Source organism: Triticum aestivum, chromosome 1D (genome assembly GCF_018294505.1).
Source record: "Triticum aestivum cultivar Chinese Spring chromosome 1D, IWGSC CS RefSeq v2.1, whole genome shotgun sequence".
Taxonomy (NCBI): domain Eukaryota; kingdom Viridiplantae; phylum Streptophyta; class Magnoliopsida; order Poales; family Poaceae; genus Triticum; species Triticum aestivum.
In genome coordinates, this window is record NC_057796.1 from 14,897,189 (window position 1) to 14,918,605 (window position 21,417).

A 21,417-nucleotide genomic window follows, 5' to 3' on the forward strand; every position below is an offset into this window, starting at 1 on the left:
GAAGTGGTGCAAGCATCGTGGTTAGTGTGGCTAATCTATTTAGGACCAAGGCCTCAAGAGAAGCATCATGCTCCTCCTTTTGCTTAGCAAGGGCCTGTTCTAGATCCTCAGAAGTAAAGGACTTGGTTTCCATGGAAGCCATGTCCTTATCCTTCGGATCCACAACAAGGGGAGTCCCATCGGGGTTCATCTCGCTCTAGGGCGGTTAAGCCACAAGAATAGAGCACGAGGCTCTGATACCAATTGAAAGGATCGAGATGGACCTAGAGGGGGGTGAATAGGTACAATTACAAATTTTAATTATTACTTAGCAATTTTAGGCAATAACGCGGAATATGAAAGTGAGCCTAACAATTGCAAGTATGATGCTAAGAGCTAAGCAAGGTAAACAAGTAACACAAATATGTGAGTAAGTAAGCACAGTATGATATAAATAAGGCCTAAGAGACAAGTAACCACAAGTAGGAAGTTAGGGTTAGGGATAACCGCAACTTTGAGTGTCGAGGATGTATGCCGATGTTCACTTCGTTGGAGGGAAGCTACGTCACTGTTAGAGAGGAGGATGTTACCACGATGGCACACCAACGCCACGAAGGATCACCCTATTCTCCCTTTGAGACAATACCACGAAGGCGTTTCTCAACCACTAGTGGTAGACCTTGGGGTGGTCTTCAAACCCTCACCAACTTTTCGGGGGTAATCACAATGGTCGATTCCTCTCCAAAAACTCCTACCGCCTAGGAGTCTCCAACCTCCAAGAGTAACAAGAACGATGGGGAAAAGCTCAAGACTTGCTCAAATCACGAATTCCTTTGGTGCAAAGAAGGGGAAGGGGTGGATCTATCACTTGGACGGACAACTTCTCTCAAATGCTCTCAAATCCCTTAGGGATCTAAGATTTGGTGTGGAAGAGTGAGAGAGAGAGAGAGAGTGAAATGTGTTCTAGGGTTTTCTCAAAGTGCATGGTCAACCCTCTCCCGTGGGGGGAAGAGGGCTATATATAGTATGTGAGCAAATATGGCCGTTGTAGTGTAAGTGACAAGGTAGGCCGGACATCCGGCCTAGCATAGTATATGTCAAGTGAAGCAGAAAGCAGAGGACATAACAGAGGGGCCGGACATCCGGGGCATAGCCTAGACATCCGGCGAGACTAGAAGACCCGGACATCCGGCTCGCTCACAGAACGGAAAACACTCACTGGATAGCTCGAGCCGTACATCCGGCATGGAAGCCCGGAAATCCGGGGTGCATGGAGAGCCCGGACATCCGGCATGGAGGGCCGGACATCCGGAAGAAGATACCAGCACATAGTGTTCTCTGGATAGCAGGGTCCGATATCCGGCATGCGGGCCGGATATCCGGCAGGTGGCCCGTACATCCGGCAGGCAGCCCGGACATCCGGCAAGGCCAGAGGCAGAACAAGCATGAGAATATAGTGACAGATCTAAAGAATTTGAGGAAGGAGTTTTGTGGCATGAGCAAGTCTTTTACTAACCCTACCGATCCTCTTAATAGTGCGGGATCCTATACTCAATAAAACAAATATGTAATCTTTTTGATACTTCTTCCTTGAGTAAAATCAACACCGTTTGTTCACGATCCACACACTTTTGATGAACCGGGGACTAACACCTGAGATTCACTGGCGAGCATAGTTAGTCCCCTACATGTATATTGTCATCAACATCAAAACATGATGTAAGGGCATGATTGCACTTTCAGCTCGGACGCCCCCTACAGCCCATGCACGCCCTAGGTTCTGGAGGGACCCTTCCGGACTCCCTCGGAACCCTCCGGAACCTTCTAGAACCTTTCGGAACCTTCCCGATACAATACCGGTAAAACCCGAAACTTTTCCGGTAGCCAAAATACGACTTCCCATATATAAATCTTTACCTCCAGACCATTCCGGAGCTCCTCGTGATGTCCAGGATATCATCCGGACTCCGAACAACATTCGATCACTGTCGGGGTTATACCCCGCGGTATGACCCGGCCGGGACTTGGCGGTTCATCGGTGACCCGCCTGAAGACTGGTGATTCACCGGTCTGACGACTCACTGATGACCCTGATGGCGGGTCAAATAGATGACCAGGTCCAAGGCCCAGAAGGCCAGCTCATGCTATGGCGGGCCGGCTTAAGAGGAAAGGCATAAGGAGTTTTCCCTTACAAAGGAAGCAAGACTAGGATTCCACCTTGAATAGAGTAGTCCTAGTCCTACTAGGACTCCGCATGTAACCCGCCCCTCCAACTTATATAAGGAGGGGCAGGGAACCCCAAGAGGGACAAGTTTTCAAGTTTAGACAGACAAGTCAATAGCTCTCGAGATAGAGGTAGCGAAAGAGCACCCTTGTAATCGTGAGCATCATCATCATCAATATCAATGAAGCAGGATGTAGGCTTTTACCTCCACCGTGAGGGACCGAACCTGGGTAAAATATCATGTCTCTCGTCCCACTCAACCCCTTTCAAGCTACCACATAGATGCGTCGGCCTCACGACTAAGTCTTGACACTAAGGACATCTGCCGTGACAAATCCATGACAGTCACCAACGTGAATATCCCAATACTACTCTAGCATCACCGAACATTAAGCGTGCGGACCGTACGGGTTCGAGAATAATGTAGACATGACCGAGACACCTCTACGGTCAATAACGAATAGCGGAACCTAGATTTCCATATTGGTTCCCACATATTCTATGAAGATCTTTATCAGTCGAACCTCGATGCCAAGGATTCAACTAATCCCTTATGTAGTTCCCTTTGTCCATCGGTATGTTACTTGCCTGAGATTTGATCGTCGGTATCTCCATACCTAGTTCAATCTCATTACCGGCAAGTCTCTTTACTCGTTTCGTAATACAAGATCTCATGTCTAACTCCTTAGTCACATTGCATGCAAGCTTATTGTGATGCTGTATTACCGAGTGGGCCCTGAGATACCTCTCCATCATACGGAGTGACAAATCCCAGTCTTGATCCATGCCAAATCAACAGACACCCTCAGAGATACCTGTAGAGCATCTTTATAGTCACCCGTTATGTTGCGACATTTGATACACACAAGGTACTCCTCCGGTGTCAGTGAGTTGCATGATCTCATAGTCATAGGAATAGATACTTGACATGCAAAAAACGATAGCTTTAAACTTGATACGATCATATGCTACACTTATAGTTTGGGTCTTTTCCATCACATCATTCTCCTAATGATGTGATCCCGTCATCAAAGGACAACTCATGTCTATGGATAGGAAACCATAGCCATCTTTGATCAACGAGCTAGTCTGGTAGAGGCTCACCAGGGACATGTTGTTGTCTATGTATCCACACATGTATTTGAGTTTCTAGTCAATACAATTATAGCATGGATAATAAACTGTCGGGGTACACAAACAGGGGTGTTTATTTCCCCTGACTTGTGCACGGACAAAAAGCCTCTGTTTCAATGGCCGGGGCTTGCCGGGGGAATAGCTACTTCAATGTAGCGGAACCCGTCGATTCAGGCCCCGACAAGTCCAGATCGGACCAGAAAAGCCACTCTTCGTGAGATCAAGGAGCGTATCAAGAAGACAAACCCAACATACAAGACCAAGGTTCCAAGATAAGTGTCCTTTACAAGCCAGGCGAGGCCGGCCAGGTCGACGCAACAGATATGAGCAGGACCGAGCCTCGCACCTCTCCAAGAAGGCCTGGCAAGACCTCCCCCGGCAAGCACGAGCCAGTTACCACCGCTCCACCGCACCACAACGCCAGTCACTTATCGATGCGGTGTTGAGCCCCCAGGCGACTAAGTGGCTCTCCCTAAGCACGTGGCGGCTTGCTGGAAGACATATCACACCCGTTTGACACTCGTCCAGGGGCGTGTCAAGATAATAAGCAGTAGTTGGCTAAGCGGTGATACAAGCTTGAAGGGGATGCATCCCCGCGCGCCACCTAAGGTTGCATTTATGGCATTTTGTCCTAAATGCCAGAGTTAGGTATGATAGCACTGTTAGCTATCTAATCGCAAGATAAGGTCTATTTTGCCATGGTGGTTACCCCTTGAACTATAAAAGGAGGCCCAAGGCAACCTAGACAAGAATTCGGACCCTCTCACACTTGTACTCGCGTAGCAGCTCTCCCCGAGGCCACCTTGCCGGGTTTGAGTGCTGCGTGCCTTCGTGTTCCCCCATCCAATCCACCAAAGCAGGAGTAGGGTTTTACGCTTCCCAGCGGCCTGAACCTGGGTAAAAAACTAGAGTCTCATCGTCATGCTGCCTCACAGCCTCCGCTCTTTGTGCGATGTGTTGATCTCCGCCTGCCGAACCACAAGGGGCCGGTGGCCCCATAGGTGATCGTGTGCATTCACCCACGACATCTTTGGCGCGCTAGGTAGGCGGAACTCGTCGCTTGCATGAACCCGAAGTTGTGAACAACATGTCGACCTTCATCATTAGCTTCTTCATCCATGGCTTCAAAGAAGAGGAGCAATGCTGCTCCCAATCCTCCTCCTTCCGAGACTCCATCGCACATCTCCGCCGCAACGACAACGGCGATGAGGGCGAGGGACGTCAGTGCCGCGGTTGGTGCAGCTGGCACAGGCAACGTGGCCGCCGCGCCATTTGCGGTCAGAAGAGGAGGCGGGCTGAGCAACGGCGCCGTCCTCCCCGCAATCCTCGGGCAAGCGCACCTGATCCCAGGAGGTGCCGCTCGGTCTGACGGGCAAGAGAATGGTGCGTACTTGGCCTCCCTTTCCCTTCTTCCATGCCAATGATCGGGTTTGCATAGCGGCGATGCCGCCGGTGTCGATAAGCCCGCATAAGGCTCGGTCCTGCATTTATCCCGCCAAGGGTAAATCCTGAGCTGAATGATGGAGCGAATCAGTCGGTTGGCACCCCCAGCAAGCAAACCACTGCAAGGCCCTGTGCGCCAACGTGTCTATCACACCGCTCGCCGAGGAATCACTAGAAGTAAGGGAAAGGAGAGAGGGACCAGTTTTCCCTTTTTTCTGCAGTGTTTCGTTAGTTGCAAATGTTTACATTAACCCCTCGGCCCGTGCCGGGGTTGAACACGTGACTAACGGACAACCAAGTTCCACTAGTACAGCGAGCTGCTAAACAAACGGTTTTTAACCCCTTTCCGCGATGGCCTTTGGAATCGTCGCCAAATGAGTGTGGGCGATAGGGGGGTCCTTCCCACACGACCCAGAAACCGTCGGGGATATGCCCTCCTGGCACACATGCTCGGCAAAATGAGGTCGTGTGCGACCGGCGAGCGCTCAAATACGGAAATACGTACAGTAGAGCTAAAAAATACAATTATACGGCAAAATTGTTTCCGGTCGCAAGTACATCCCACACAGTCAGTCCCCGCTAAACGTTTTCGTTCGTATGTACATCCCACACAGTCGCTCCAAGGAAAACGTTTCCGTTCACAGGTACATCACACACAATTTTTCCCGTTAAATCGTTTGCATTATTGAATTCATCACACACGGTGCCTAGAAGAAACTGTGTGGCAAAGGCTGTCCATGACACATAGGTTTTATGTGGTAAACGTTTGCGCAAGGCGGCCTAACGCAAATAGTTTTCAAGAGGATGTCGTGTGTGATTGTTCATTGATCTAACACGGTTTATTCCTAGAAACTGTGTGCGTTATTGAATGCATCACACACAGTTTTTTTTATCAATAACCGTTTGCAATACAAAAACCCAATTAGCAGGCTAATTATCAGATTATTCATAATCCATTTAGTAATGTAATTGACATTTCATATTAAGCACACAATATATTTCATTTTCATAATTGAAATACATCAGAGTACAACATCATATAGCTTCAGCACTCAGCTACCCCATTACACAACTACACCAGGACCAAGTTTCACATGCAACATCTATAACCTTTCAAAATTAGCATCATAGACGGTACATAGAAAGATGTATCTCATCTGGAAAACTGCTGAAGCAGAAGGCGAATATTGAGCCTTCATTGATGTGGAAGGTCTTTGTAACTTTGGGCCAGTGTCTGTGGATGATTGACTGTCCATCCTTCGTCCTCTTCAGAAACACTTCAATATTGAACCATGGGTGTTGTATGAATACCTTCCTCGCCTCCTGACCATACACATGGTTTGAGAGGTAATCATCAGTGAACTGCTTTGGAAAGGCCTGAAAACAAGGATGTGCATAAATATCTGTTGGGGAACGTAGTAATTTCAAAAAAATTCCTACGCACACCCAAGGTCATGGTGATGCGTAGCAACGAGAGGGGAGAGTGTTGTCTACGTACCCTCGTAGACCATAAGCGGAAGCGTTATATCAACACGGTTGATGTAGTCGTAGGTCTTCACGATCCGACCGATCCAAGTACCGAAAGCACGACACCTCCGAGTTCTGCACACGTTCAGCTCGATGACGTCCCCGCCTTCTCGATCCAGCAAGAGGGGCAAAGCAGTAGATGAGTTACGGCAGCACGACGGCGTGGTGACGGTGTTGGTGAAGAACAATCTCCGCAGGGCTTCGCCTAAGCACTACGAAAACTATGACGGAGGATAAACTAGAGGGGACGGGGTTGCCGACACACGGCTTGGTGTTTCTTGATGTGTCTTGGGTGCTAGCCCTACCCCTCTATTTATATGTTGAGCCTTGGGGTCGAAACTTGGAGTAAAAGCCTCCACAAAGTCAGTTTCACCTGAAAGGCAAGAGTCCTTCTCGGACTCCAGGGCCAGACGCCAGGGTTCCCGGCATCTGGACCCAGACGCCAGGGACCCTGGCGTCTGGCCCCTGGACTCCGCAAAACTTCCTTTTGCTCTTTCCAAAAACCTCGTGGGCTTTCCCCTTTGGCCCAGATAAAGTGTTCTTGTGCCCAAACATTTCGGGAAACATCCGGAACCCCTTCCGATGGATTCCGGAACCTTTCCGGAGATCAAACACTACTATCCACATATCAATCTTTACTTCCGGACAATTCCGGAGTTCCTCGTCATATCCGTGATCTCATCCAAAACTCTGAACAACATTCGGTCACCAACATACATAACTCATAGTACTATATCGTCAATGAACGTTAAGCGTGCGGACCCTACGGGTTCGAGAACTATGTAGACATGACCGAGACACCTCTCTGGTCAATAACCAATAGCGGGACCTGGATGCCCATATTGGCTCCTACATATTCTACGAAGATCTTTATCGGTCAGACCGCATAATAACATACGTTGTTCCCTTTGTCATCGGTATGTTACTTGCCCGAGATTCGATCGTCGGTATCTCAATACCTAGTTCAATCTCGTTACCGGCAAGTCTCTTTACTCGTTCTGTAATACATCATCCCGCAACTAACTCATTAGTTGCAATGCTTGCAAGGCTTATAGTGATGTGCATTACCGAGTGGGCCCAGAGATACCTCTCCGACAATCGGAGTGACAAATCCTAATCTCGAAATACACCAACCCAACAAGTACCTTCAGAGACACCTGTAGAGCACCTTTATAATCACCCAGTTATGTTGTGACGTTTGGTAGCACACAAAGTGTTCCTCAGGTAAACGGGAGTTGCATAATCTCATAGTCATAGGAACATGTATAAGTCATGAAGAAAGCAATAGCAACATACTAAATGATCGAGTGCTAAGCTAACGGAATGGGTCAAGTCAATCACATCATTCTCCTAATGATGTGATCCCGTTAATCAAATGACAACTCATGTCAACGGCTAGGAAACATAACCATCTTTGATTAACGAGCTAGTCAAGTAGAGGCATACTAGTGACACTCTGTTTGTCTATGTATTCACACAAGTATTATGTTTCCGGTTAATACAATTCTAGCATGAATAATAAACATTTATCATGATATAAGGAAATAAATAATAACTTTATTATTGCCTCTAGGGCATATTTCCTTCAGTCTCCCACTTGCACTAGAGTCAATAATCTAGATTACACAGTAATGATTCTAACACCCATGGAGCCTTGGTGCTGATCATGTTTTGCTTGTGGAAGAGGCTTAGTCAACGGGTCTGCAACATTCAGATCCGTATGTATCTTGCAAATTTCTATGTCTCCCACCTGGAGTAGATCCTGGATGGAGTTGAAGCGTCTCTTGATGTGCTTGGTTCTCTTGTGAAATCTGGATTCCTTCGCCAAGGCAATTGCACCAGTATTGTCACAAAAGATTTTCATTGGACCCGATGCACTAGGTATGACACCTAGATCGGATATGAACTCCTTCATCTAGACTCCTTCATTTGCTGCTTCCGAAGCAGCTATGTACTCCGCTTCACACGTAGATCCCACCACGATGCTTTGTTTAGAACTGCACCAACTGACAGCTCCACCGTTCAATGTAAACACGTATCCGGTTTGCGATTTAGAATCGTCCGGATCAGTGTCAAAGCTTGCATCAACGTAACCATTTACGACTAGCTCTTTGTCACCTTCATAAACGAGAAACATATCCTTAGTCCTTTTCAGGTATTTCAGGATGTTCTTGACCGCTGTCCAGTGATCCACTCCTGGATTACTTTGGTACTTCCCTACTAAACTTATAGCAAGGCACACATCAGGTCTGGTACACAGCATTGCATACATGATAGAGCCTATGGCTGAAGCATAGGGAACATCTTTCATCTTCTCTCTATCTTCTGCAGTGGTCGGGCATTGAGTCTTACTCAACTTCACACCTTGTAATACAGGCAAGAACCCTTTCTTTGCTTGATCCATTTTGAACTTCTTCAAAACTTTGTCAAGGTATGTGCTTTGTGAAAGTCCAATTAAGCGTCTTGATCTATCTCTATAGATCTTGATGCCCAATATATAAGCAGCTTCACCGAGGTCCTTCATTGAAAAACTCTTATTCAAGTATCCCTTTATGCTATCCAGAAATTCTATATCATTTGCAATCAGCAATATGTCATCCACATATAATATCAGAAATGCTACAGAGCTCCCACTCACTTTCTTGTAAATACAGGCTTCTCCAAAAGTCTGTACAAAACCAAATGCTTTGATCACACTATCAAAGCATTTATTCCAACTCCGAGAGGCTTGCACCAGTCCATAAATGGATCGCTGGAGCTTGCACACTTTGTTAGCTCCCTTTGGATCGACAAAACCTTCCGGTTGCATCATATACAACTCTTCTTCCAGAAATCCATTCAGGAATGTAGTTTTTACATCCATTTGCCAAATTTCATAATCGTAAAATGCGGCAATTGCTAACATGATTCGGACAGACTTAAGCATCGCTACGGGTGAGAAGGTCTCATCGTAGTCAATCCCTTGAACTTGTCGAAAACCTTTCGCAACAAGTCGAGCTTTATAGACAGTAGCATTACCGTCAGCATCTGTCTTCTTCTTGAAGATCCATTTATTCTCAATGGCTTGCCGATCATCGGGCAAGTCAACCAAAGTCCACACTTTGTTCTCATACATGGATCCCATCTCAGATTTCATGGCCTCAAGCCATTTTGCGGAATCTGGGCTCACCATCACTTCTTCATAGTTCGTAGGTTCGTCATGGTCTAGTAACATAACCTCCAGAACAGGATTACCGTACCACTCTGGTGCGGATCTTACTCTGGTTGACCTACGAGGTTCAGTAACAACTTGATCTGAAGTTTCATGATCATCATCATTAACTTCCTCACTAATTGGTATAGACGTCACAGGAACCGGTTTCTGTGATGAACTACTTTCCAATAAGGGAGCAGGTACGGTTACCTCATCAAGTTCTACTTTCCTCCCACTCACTTCTTTCGAGAGAAACTCCTTCTCTAGAAAGGATCCATTCTTAGCAACGAATGTTTTGCCTCCGGATCTGTGATAGAAGGTGTACCCAACAGTCTCCTTTGGGTATCCTATGAAGACACATTTCTACGATTTGGGTTCGAGCTTATCAGGTTGAAGCTTTTTCACATAAGCATCGCAGCCCCAAACTTTAAGAAACGGCAACTTTGGTTTCTTGCCAAACCACAGTTCATAAGGCGTCGTCTCAACGGATTTCGATGGTGCCCTATTTAACGTGAATGTAGCCATCTCTAAAGCATAACCCCAAAATGATAGCGGTAAATCAGTAAGAGACATCATAGATCGCACCATATCTAGTAAAGTACGATTACGACGTTCGGACACACCATTACGCTGTGGTGTTCCGGGTGGCGTGAGTTGCGAAACTATTCCGCATTGTTTCAAATGTAGACCAAACTCGTAACTCAAATATTCTCCTCCACGATCAGATCGTAGAAACTTTATTTTCTTGTTACGATGATTTTCAACTTCACTCTGAAATTCTTTGAACTTTTCAAATGTTTCAGACTTATGTTTCATTAAGTAGATATACCCATATCTGCTTAAATCATCTGTGAAGGCGAGAAAATAACGATATCCGTCGCGAGCGTCAACATTCATCGGACCACATACATCTGTATGTATGATTTCCAACAAATTTGTTGCTCGCTCCATAGTTCCGGAGAACGGCGTTTTAGTCATCTTGCCCATGAGGCATGGTTCGCAAGTACCAAGTGATTCCAAAAGTCCATCAGTATGGAGTTTCTTCATGCGCTTTACACCAATATGACTCAAACGGCAGTGCCACAAATAAGTTGCACTATCATCATCAACTCTGCATCATTTGGTTTCAACATTATGAATATGTGTATCACTACTATCGAGATTCATCAAAAATAGACCACTCTTCAAGGGTGCATGACCATAAAAGATATTACTCATATAAATAGAACAACCACTATTCTCTGATTTAAATGAATAACTGTCTCGCATCAAACAAGATCAAGATATAATGTTCATGCTCCACGCTGGCACCAAATAACAATTATTTAGGTCTAATACTAATCCCGAAGGTAGGTGTAGAGGTAGCGTGCCGACGGCGATCACATCGACTTTGGAACCGTTTCCCACGTGCATCGTCACCTCGTCCTTGGTCAGTGTTCGCTTAATCCGTAGTCCCTGTTTTGAGTTGCAAATATTAGCAACAGAACTAGTATCAAATACCCAGGTGCTACTGCGAGCTCTGGTAAGGTACACATCAATAACATGTATATCACATATACCTTTGTTCACCTTGCCATCCTTCCTATCTGCCAAATACTTGGGGCAGTTCCGCTTCCAGTGACCAGTCTGCTTGCAGTAGAAGCACTCAGTCTCAGGCTTAGGTCCAGACTTGGGTTTCTTCACTTGAGCAGCAACTTGCTTGCTGTTCTTCTTGAAGTTCCCCTTCTTCTTCCCTTTGCCCTTTTTCTTGAAACTGGTGGTCTTATTAACCATCAACACTTGATGCTCCTTCTTGATTTCTACCTATGCAGCTTTTAGCATTGCGAAGAGCTCGGGAATCGTCTTATCCATCCCTTGCATGTTATAGTTCATCACGAAGCTCTTGTAGCTTGGTGGCAGTGATTGAAGAATTCTTTCAATGACGCTATCATCCGGAAGATTAACTCCCAGTTGAATCAAGTGATTATTATACCAAGACATTTTGAGTATATGCTCACTGACAGAACTATTCTCCTCCATCTTACAGCTATAGAACTTATTGGAGACTTCATATCTCTCAATCCGGGCATTTGCTTGAAATATTAACTTCAACTCCTGGAACATCTCATATGCTCCATGACGTTCAATACGTCGTTGAAGACCCGATTCTAAGCCGTAAAGCATGGCACACTGAACTATCGAGTAGTCATCAGCTTTGCTCTGCCAGACATTCATAACATCTGGTGTTGCTCCTGCAGCAGGTTTGGCACCTAGTGGTGCTTCCAGGACGTAATTCTTCTGTGCAGCAATGAGGATAATCCTCAAGTTACAGACCCAGTCCGTGTAATTGCTACCATCATCTTTCAACTTTGCTTTCTCAAGGAACGCATTAAAATTCAACGGAACAACATCATGGGCCATCTATCTACAATCAACATAGACAAGCAAGATACTATCAGGTACTAAGTTCATGATAAATTTAAGTTCAATTAATCATATTACTTAAGAACTCCCACCTAGATAGACATCCCTCTAATCCTCTAAGTGATCACGTGATCCAAATCAACTAAACCATAACCGATCATCACGTGAAATGGAGTAGCTTTCAATGGTGAACGTAGAGCTTATCTACTATATGATTCACGCTTGACCTTTCGGTCTCAGTGTTCCGAGGCCATATCTGCATATGCTAGGCTCGTCAAGTTTAACCTGAGTATTCTGCGTGTGCAAAACTGGCTTGCACCCGTTGTAGATGGACGTAGAGCTTATCACACCCGATCATCACGTGGTGTCTGGGCACGACGAACTCTGGCAACGGTGCATACTCAGGGAGAACACTTTTATCTTGAAATTTAGTGAGAGATCATCTTATAATGCTACCGTCAATCAAAGCAAGATAAGATGCATAAAAGATAAACATCACATGCAATCAATATAAGTGATATGATATGGCCATCATCATCTTGTGCCTGTGATCTCCATCTCCGAAGCACCGTCCTGATTACCATCGTCACCGGCGCGACACCTTGATCTCCATCGTAGCATCGTTGTTGTCTCGCCAATCTTATGCTTCTACGACTATCGCTACCGCTTAGTGATAAAGTAAAGCATTACATGGCGATTGCATTGCATACAATAAAGCGACAACCATATGGCTCCTGCCAGTTGCCGATAACTCGGTTACAAAACATGATCATCTCATACAATAAAATATAGCATCATGCCTTGACCATATCACATCACAACATGCCCTGCAAAAACAAGTTAGACGTCCTCTACTTTGTTGTTGCAAATTTTACGTGGCTGCTACGGGCTTAGCAAGAACCGTTCTTACCTACGCATCAAAACCACAACGATAGTTTGTCAAGTTGGTGCTGTTTTAACCTTCGCAAGGACCGGGCATAGGCACACTCGATTCAACTAAAGTTGGAGAAACTGACACCCGCCAGCCACCTGTGTGCAAAGCACGTAGGTAGAACCAGTCTCGCGTAAGCGTATGCGTAATGTCGGTCCAGGCCGCTTCATCCAACAATACCGCCAAACCAAAGTATGACATGCTGGTAAGAACTATGAGTTATATCGCCCACAACTCACTTGTGTTCTACTCGTGCATATGACATCTACGCATAAAACCTGGCTCGGATGCCACTGTTGGGGAATGTAGTAATTTCAAAAAATTTCCTACGCACACGCAAGATCATGGTGATGCATAGCAATGAGAGGGGAGAGTGTTGTCTACGTACCCTCGTAGACCGTAAGCAGAAGCGTTATATCAACGCGGTAGATGTAGTCGTACGTCTTCACGATCCGACCAATCCAAGTACTGAAAGCACGGCACCTCCGAGTTCTGCACACGTTCAGCTCGATGACGTCCCCGCCTTCTCGATCCAGCAAGAGGGGCGAAGTAGTAGATGAGTTCCGTCGGCACGACGGCGTGGTGACGATGTTGGTGAAGAACAATCTCCGCAGGGCTTCGCCTAAGCACTACGAAAACTATGACGGAGGATAAACTAGAGGGGACGGGGTTGCCGGCACACGGCTTGGTGTTTCTTCATGTGTCTTGGGTGCTATCCCTACCCCTCTATTTATATGTTGAGCCTTGGGGTCGAAACTTGGAGTAAAAGCCTCCACAAAGTCGGTTTCACCCGAAAGGCAAGAGTCCTTGGACTCCAGGGCCAGACGCCAGGGTTCCCAGCGTCTGGACCCAGATGCCAGGGACCCTGGCGTCTGGCTCCTGGACTCTGCAAAACTTCCTTTTGCGCTTTCCAAAAACCTCGTGGGCTTTCCCCTTTGGCCCAGATAAAGTGTTCTTGTGCCCAAACATTTCGGGAAACATCCGGAACCCCTTCCGATGGATTCCGAAACCTTTCCGGAGATCAAACACTACTATCCACATATCAATCTTTACTTCCGGACCATTCCGGAGTTCCTCGTCATATCTGTGATCTCACCCAAAACTCCGAACAACATTCGGTCACCAACATACATAACTCATAGTACTATATCGTCAACGAACGTTAAGCGTGCGGACCCTACGGGTTCGAGAACTATGTAGACATGACCGAGACACCTCTCTGGTCAATAACCAATAGCGGGACCTGGATGCCCATATTGGCTCCTACATATTCTAAGAAGATCTTTATCGGTCAGACCGCATAACAACATACGTTGTTCCCTTTGTCATTGGTATGTTACTTGCCCGAGATTCGATCATCGGTATCTCAATACCTAGTTCAATCTCGTTACCGGCAAGTCTCTTTACTCGTTCTGTAATACATCATCCCGCAACTAACTCATTAGTTGCAATGCTTGCAAGGCTTATAGTGATGTGCATTACCGAGTGGGCCCAGAGATACCACTCCGACAATCAGAGTGAAAAATCCTAATCTCGAAATATGCCAACCCAACAAGTACCTTCGGAGACACCTGTAGAGCACCTTTATAATCACCCAGTTACGTTGTGACGTTTGGTAGCACACAAAGTGTTCCTCAGGTAAACGGGAGTTGCATAATCTCATAGTCATAGGAACATGTATAAGTCATGAAGAAAGCAATAGCAACATACTAAACGATCGAGTGCTAAGCAAACGGAATGGGTCAAGTCAATCACATCATTCTCCTAATGATGTGATCCCGTTAATCAAATGACAACTCATGTCAATGGCTAGGAAACATAACCATCTTTGATTAACGAGCTAGTCAAGTAGAGGCATACTAGTGACACTCTGTTTGTCTATGTATTCACACAAGTATTATGTTTCCGGTTAATACAATTCTAGCATGAATAATAAACATTTATCATGATATAAGGAAATAAATAATAACTTTATTATTGCCTCTAGGGCATATTTCCTTCAATATCTTCTCTACATTGGAAATGGGGCAAAGGAATAAAAAAGGCAAGGTATAATAGTTAGTACCATCATGTAGTGAACTGATGTCTTCTTCATTGTGCAGACAAAGATCTTGTTGTTTTTTGTCGCTAATTTCTTTATCCTAACAATCTTTCTGAGTTTCTTGACTTGACTGATATTCGTGGACAACTCATTTCCCCATATGCAAAAAGGGTCGAACAGTGGGTCAAAACCTCTGACAGCAGGACCTACATGTGCAAGACCAAATTGTTAAAAACCTAAATATTAGAATGGTTCCTGCAATTGCACAATAATGTGCTATTAGACAACGGACCATGCACATGCTAACCTCGATATTAAATCTCAGTGCTTCCCATTGTTTCTCTGCAACACATATAAGGTAGTTAGTCATTAGGTTAAGTAAGGGTTTGCATGCTATCAGTAAAATATGTTGATGAAAAATAAGCACATTGCAGATTCAGCAGATTAATTCAAGCCACATGGAAAACCCATTTATCCAAACCAAGCATGATTAAGAACTAGGAAATATAGCACTTGTATATGCTTCTCATGTATTAAGTGCAGCCAAATTCGACTTATTCCTCACATGGTATACAATAACAGAATGCAGCCACAACAATTGAACATCGCATTGCAGAATTGAACCAAGCAGTTAACTAAACACCACAACAAATGAACCAAACGTTAACTGAGCACCACATTGCACAATATAACATACTCGTAATAGAAGATCAGACAGTTAACCAAACCAAGCATGCTTAAAAACTTGGAAATATAGCAATTGTATTTGTTTATCATGTATTTAGTACAGCCAAATTCGATTTATTCCTCACATGGTATACAATAACAGAATGCAGCCACAACAATTGAACATCGCATTGCAGAATTGAACCAAGCAGTTAACTAAACACCACAACAAATGAACCAAATGTTAACTGAGCACCACATTGCATAATATAACATACTCGTAATAGAAGATCAGACAGTTAACCAAACCAAGCATGCTTAACAACTTGGAAATATTGCACCCTGAAGAATTGAACATCACATTTGCAGAATTGAACCAAGCAGTTAACTGAACACCACATTGCACGACATATAGAACATATACACTATAGCAGAAGATTGCATGGTAAAAGTAGATAGCACAATTCACTAGAATTTATTAAGGAAAGGCAGTAGCTAGCAAACGATGGCCTCGAGAAAATGCCATGAACTGTCGTTTAAAGCAGCCAACCACGTCGTGGCGTCGGTGCGCGAGGCGTCAACGGTGGCCTCGACGGCGAGGTGCTCCTCCAAGATCTGGGGGTCGGCACGAATGGCAGCCATCGCGACCTCATCCGCGCGTGCGGCCGCGATTTGCTTCTCCGCTGCCAAATGCTCCTTGAGGTCCTGGCTATACTGCGTGCACCATGGCTTAGGCCGGCGCTTATTTGGTGGAGGGGTCGGTGATTTGGGTGGAACGTGTCGCGCTCGCGCCGGTGGTCGGTGCATGTGGGATGTGGAAGGAGGAGGATGGGGGTCGGGTGTGGATTACCTGCCTGGATAGGCGAGGCTGAGCAGCGTGAAGGAGGGTCGCCGGCGAGAAGGCGGTGACGCTGCAAGCAAGGAGTGAAGGTTTCAACTTGGAAAGGAAGGTGGAAACAGGGGAAATGTGACTTTTCGTAAGGGGGAGGGGGCGGGGCGGTAGATATTTCCGTGGAAGCCGAAAATTTGGAATCGCTTCAGCCAAAAAACCGGCGCGCAAAGTGTCATCAGACACGGTCCCTTATTCAGAGCGGGCTGTGGACTGTAGCCATCGCACCTTCTCACGCTACGGTGCTCCAAGATATTTTGTGTTGCATCTCACACGGTTGATGATAATAAACTGTGTGCGATCTATTGATTTATCGTCTTGATTAGAATTACGTAATGGGGTCACAGCTACAAAGGATGGTGTTTGAATTGTTAGAACTTTTATCTGCAGTGAACATGCAACTATAGGTGTGTCGTCTAAAAAAATGGAATTATTCACGGTTCATTTGGACGTTTTTATATATTAACTGGGTTTCCCAGGCATTTTATGCGCATAATTCAAATTTGAACTACATGCACATGCTCCAGTGCACATAAACTGGTTGAAAAATCAAATATGTGTCCTTGGTTGCATGCTTAGGTCCCATGCAAGAAATGGCAATGAATTTCAAACACCCTGCCACCGTCACTCGGCCGCAAACATTGAGATACCTGGTTTTTAAATTCTACTAAATCCAAAACTAGTCTGAAATTCATGAAACTTGGCATGCTATCATGGAGCGGCATCAACATGCCGTGGTAAATTTTTGTCCCATTTGGGGCAGGTTTGGGTATAAGCTTCTCACAAACCAGAGCTTCTCACAACAAGCGTGCTGGTTTCGGTAGGGAACGTGCCACCTTTGGGAACGAAACGATATCCGTTGCCTCTTATTGCTTTCAAAATTTTCCGAGTGTCAACATAGAACAACATGAGTGTTGTGTTCAATTTTGGAATTTTTCGGGGTTCGTTTGGACATTTTTATACATTAACTGGGTTTCCCAGGCATTTTATGCACATAATTCAAATTTGAACTACATGCACATGCTCCAGTGCATATAAACTGGTTGAAAAAACAGATATGTGTCCTTGGTTTCATGCTTAGGTCCCATGCATGAAATGGGAATCAATTTCAAACACACTGCCACCGTCACTCGACCGCAAACATTGAGATACATGACTTTTAAATTCTAGTAAATCCAAAACTCGTCTGAAATTCATGAAACTTGGCATGCTATCATGGAGCGGCATCAACAAGACGTGGTAAAAATTTTGTCCCATTTGGGGCAGGTTTGGGTATAAACTTCTCACAAACCAGAGCTTCTCACAACAAGCGTGATGGTTTCGGTAGGGAACGTGCCACCTTTGGCGATGAAACGATATCCGTTGCCTCTTATTGCTTTCAAAATTTTCCGAATGTCAACATAGAACAACAGGAGTGTTGTGTTAAATTTTGGAATTTTTCGGGGTTCGTTTGGACATTTTTATACATTAACTGGGTTTCCCAGGAATTTTATGCGCATAATTCAAATTTGAACTACATGCACATGCTCTAGTGCATATAAACTGGTTGAAAAATCAAATATGTGTCCTTGGTTGCATGCTTAGGTCCCATGGAAGAAATGGGAATCAATTTCAAACACCCTGCCACCATCACTCGGCCGCAAACATTGAGATACATGGCTTTTAAATTCTAGTAAATTCAAAACTCGTCTAAAATTCATGAAACTTGGCATGCTATCATGGAGCGGCATCAGCATGCCGTGGTAAATTTTTTGTCCCATTTGGGGCAGGTTTGGGTATAAGATTCTCACAAACCAGAGCTTCTCACAACAAGCGTGATGGTTTTGGTAGGGAACGTGCCACCTTTGGGGACGAAACGATATCCGTTGCCTCTTGTTGCTTTCAAAATTTTCCGAGTGTCAACATAGAACAATAGGAGTGTTGTGTTCAATTTTGGAATTTTTCGGGGTTCGTTTGGACATTTTTATACATTAACTGGGTTTCCCAGGCATTTTATGCGTATAATTCAAATTTGAACTACATGCACATGCTCCAGTGCATATAAACTAGTTGAGAAATCAAATATGTGTCCTTGGTTGCATGCTTAGGTCCCATGCAAGAAATGGGAATCAATTTCAAACACCCTGCCACCGTCACTCGGCCGCAAACATTGAGATACATGGCTTTTAAATTCTAGTAAATCCAAAACTCGTGTGAAATTCATGAAACTTGGCATGCTATCACGGAGCGGCATCAACATGCTGTGGTAAATTTTTTGTCCCATTTGGGGCAGGTTCGGGTAAAATCTTCTCACAAACCAGAGCTTCTCACAACAAGCGTGATGGTTTTGGTAGGGAACGTGCCACCTTTGGGGACGAAACGATATCCATTGCCTCTTATTGCTTCCAAAAAATTTCGAGTGTCCACATAGAACAACAGGAGTGTTGTGTTCTTTTGGAATTTTTTGGGGTTCGTTTGGACATTTTTATACATTAACTGGGTTTCCCAAGCATTTCACGTGCATAATTCAAATTTGAACTACATGCACAAGCTCCAGTGCATATAAACTGGTTGAAAAATCAAATCTGTGTCCTTCGGGGCATGCTTAGGTCCCACGCAAGAAATGGGAATCAATTTCAAACACCAGAGCACAGTTGATTGCCGGCAAAACGTTGAGATACTTTGTTTTTAAATTCTAGTAAATCCAAAACTCGTCTGAAATTCATCACAAACATTTTAGTTAGAACATCCGTATGCAAACCGACAGCTTCCCCAGGAAGCCAAGGGAAAATGTGCCGAGCAGGATTTGTGCAGCTCTTGATCGCAAACGTTTTAGATAGAACACCCATATGCAAAGTGAGAGCTATGGTCTTCCCCCTTAAGTGTAGGGAAAATCCGTAGCGCAGGATTTGTGCACCCCTTCAACGCAAACGGTTGTTTTGGATGACCCGGGTGCAACCACGTACAAACAATTTGGTAAGATTTGCATCTGTCATATTGGGTATGTTGCCATTTGTCAAACTGGAAAGATTTACATTTGTTGATCTAGTAACGTTGCCATTTGTCAATCCTTGTAACACTGTGATTTGTCAAAATATGCAGCTAGAAAGCACTAGCACTACCTAATTTTTGCAACTAAAATTTAGTAATTAAGCATAGAGTTCATTCATAGGTTAAGCAGTCATTCTTAATTTATACAAACAGTTCAACTCGACAGCTGAACCGACCAAACTTCTCCCCAATTGTTGCCAACCACGTACTGAAATAGCTAGTTCAACTATATATACTAGCTAATTTTAAGTACGTTGTACAGTTCAACAACACATCTATAGTCAGATGAACTGAACAAAATAGCTCCTAAATACTACTACTACCACGGAGGGGCTTTGTGCTACTTCCGACAGCCTCTCCTCTGCCGAGCGCGCTCATTAAGAGGCGGAGGAGGAGGAGGAGCCTACCGACGAGCTGGACAAATGCAATACGGTGCCTGCCGCTGTTGCACGTTCAGCGACACTCGCCAGCTCGAACGCCCACTGCCGCTCCAGACGATCCCTCTCGAAGCGCCGGACTGCTCATAGATCTACTGATTCCTCGCCTCTGCGTCGGCGTGTGCTGCGGCCATGGCTGCCGTAAGGCTCTTTGCATGCTCGACGAGGCGCTCCTCCTCCTCCCGCAGGAACTCGATGTAGCGCGCAAGGTCGCTGACGCACGTGCGGGCCTCCACCTCCGCCTTCGGTCTGCGGCGGCGGAGCGGGTGATAATTCCCGACGGTCGACGGTGGGCTGGCGGCCACGGCGGCCGACTATGGGGTGCCGGCCACGACCACCACCTGCCTTCGGTCCGCGGTGGCGGAGCGGGTGATGGCCACGGTGGCCGGCAGTGGTGTGGTGGCCACGACGGCCACCTCCCGCCTTCGGGCCATGGCGGCGGAGCGGGAGATGGCCCTGGCTTTCGACGGTGGTGTGGCGGCAACGGCGGCTGGCAACAGCTACCGACGGGTAGCGGGGGCGGAGCGTGTGGTGGGTGTTCCGCGACACCCAACAGGGACACCACGCGCACTACACTACGCCCGGGACTGCGCTGCCGCCGCGGTGTAGCCTCCCAGCTGGAGCTGTCCTCTGATGACGGCGGAGTGGCTGAGCGACGACGACGGACTGGTGCCATTGGCGATTGTGGGAGAAGCAGACGAGATAAGCTACAGGGAGGGAGGGAAAATGCGACGTAGGACTCGCCGGCCGTTAGGGTTTTTATAGCAGGCCGGTAAGCATTGGGATTTTGGGGGATTTCACCGAGTCGGGCGGGAAGCTTGCGCGGGAATCTGCAAGGTTGCGTGGGAACGGGCTCACAGACGATTCATTGGCACGATCGTTTGGCCAAAAGAATGCCACCGCGCGCTGCGCAAGCTTGCGATGTAAACCGTCTGCGGCAGCGGGGTGACAAGACGTGCGAGAGGAGGACGAAAGGACACGTACACATACGGTTAATAAAAAAACGTTTCGATTTAATTACCTACTATACCTCCGTCCTGGTTTATAAGTAGGATTTAACTAATAAAATACGAATGCATGTCGCCAAAGATTATGTCGTTGGAGTCGTATTTGAACATAGTTTTCAGCTATACAATTTTTGTAACATGCATTAACACTTTTTTTGGTTAAATTTAAGGTTATATACCAGCAAGCATTTGCCCGCAACACACACGGCTTATTCCATCACAAACAGCTCGGATGGATCAACTGTATGCCACGTATCGCACACGCAACTCTAATCTGATTCGTGCTTGATGTCTCCGACATCACTCGCACAGTTCGTCTTATTTGCCATGTATCACTGTGCCCGCCTCTGCTCGCGTCCCTCGGCAAGCTCTGCTCGCCGTTAGGCACCACAGCGCGCTGTGCTCGCCGTTAGGCGCTGCGGCGCGCTCTGTCGCGTCCGTTGGTGTGCTCTGCTCGCGTCCGTCGGCGCGCTCGGCTTGTGGACAACTTTTCCTTGCGCGTTCAACTGCTAT